This window comes from Sciurus carolinensis, chromosome 17 (assembly GCF_902686445.1).
Source record: "Sciurus carolinensis chromosome 17, mSciCar1.2, whole genome shotgun sequence".
Classification (NCBI taxonomy): domain Eukaryota; kingdom Metazoa; phylum Chordata; class Mammalia; order Rodentia; family Sciuridae; genus Sciurus; species Sciurus carolinensis.
The window spans coordinates 2804875-2806217 of NC_062229.1; positions in this window are offsets into that span (position 1 = coordinate 2804875).

The following is a 1343-nucleotide window of genomic DNA, read 5'->3' on the forward strand; positions in this document are numbered from 1 at the left end:
TTGGGCCTTCCTGCCTCCCTAGTCCACTAATGAGGACCCTTGTAATGGTATTGAGTTCACCTGGATCATCCTGGGTAACCGCCCCATCTCGAAATCTCTAGAGCAGCTAGGACCCTTTTGCTGCAGGAGGTACCGTATTCACAGGTTCTCGGGATGAGGACGTGGACTTTTCAGAGGCCATGACTGTCTGCCACGTGAGAAAGAGAAGTAGCTCTGGCAGAATGGAATTTCAGCACGTGCTACAACCATCTTGTGAAAATAAAAGATGAAACCAGCTGTTTCTGGTCACAGACCTCCAGGGCTACTCTGCTGTAAGAGAAAGAGTAAGGTGCCTCCTGTGGGCTTCTGGGTCTTCCCTGTTGCTCATCTGGCCCCATCTGTGCCCCCTCCCTGCCTCAGCCTGCCCTGTACTCCTCCGGTCTCCCTCCTGCTCCCCAAACCACCTTGTATGTCCATCCGCCCTTGGCAGTCCTGCCTTGGATCTCGGCTTCAACATCAGTTACTCAGAGACACATCATCTTACCCGTGACCCAGGATCCTTCTCCCCAGCCCCCACGAGGCTGCTGGTGGCTCCCCAGCTTCCATGGACTCTCCTCTCTTCACTGCCCTCAGTAGGATCTCAAAGTATCTATGCATTTCTTGCCTGTGTTCCCTGACAAGAATTTACTCTCCCCCAGACAGAGACCACAAACCTGGGAGTTATGCCTTGCTCAATTCTGAGCACCCTGTCCAGTCACTTGGTAGGTGCCCAGCACAGGTCACTTGTGTGCCCGCCAACAGTGGCCAGAATGAAGCAGGCCAGGCAGAGGGGGCAGGGCAGTCTTGCTCGCTTGGACAGCCTCAGAGAAGGCGGGAAAACGAGGTGGGGAAGAGGCAGTGAACAAGCCCTGCTAGTGGGTAGGGTGAGAAGCGCTGGCGGGTCCTGATGCAAGGCAGTGGGGCTGTCATTGGGTACACCCATCTGGGTACAGGCTGTCTCTTGGGGGTCCTCACATTCTCCTGCACTGTAGCTATAGATTCTGGCCTTCTTAGCCCTACTGGTCAATGTGTGTCCAGGGGAGCTGCAGGCAACGGACTTAGGAGGTTAGCGGGTCTCTCTACTGGGGGTTTCTGCCCTTGGGGGTGTCCACACAGGGCTCCTGCGGGTACGCATAGGGCAAGGCCTGGGTCCCGCCACAGGGCCCCCGTTGCGCACTGGGCGCGCCTTTAAGAGCGCGCAGGGCAGGGCGGGGCCGTGACCAGCTGGGCGGAGCTGAAGAGGGTGGATCAAGGCGGGGTGGGGCGCCCCCAACCCCCTTTCTTGCTTCCCGCCACTGTGGCGGCCAATCAGGAGGCAGGCACCC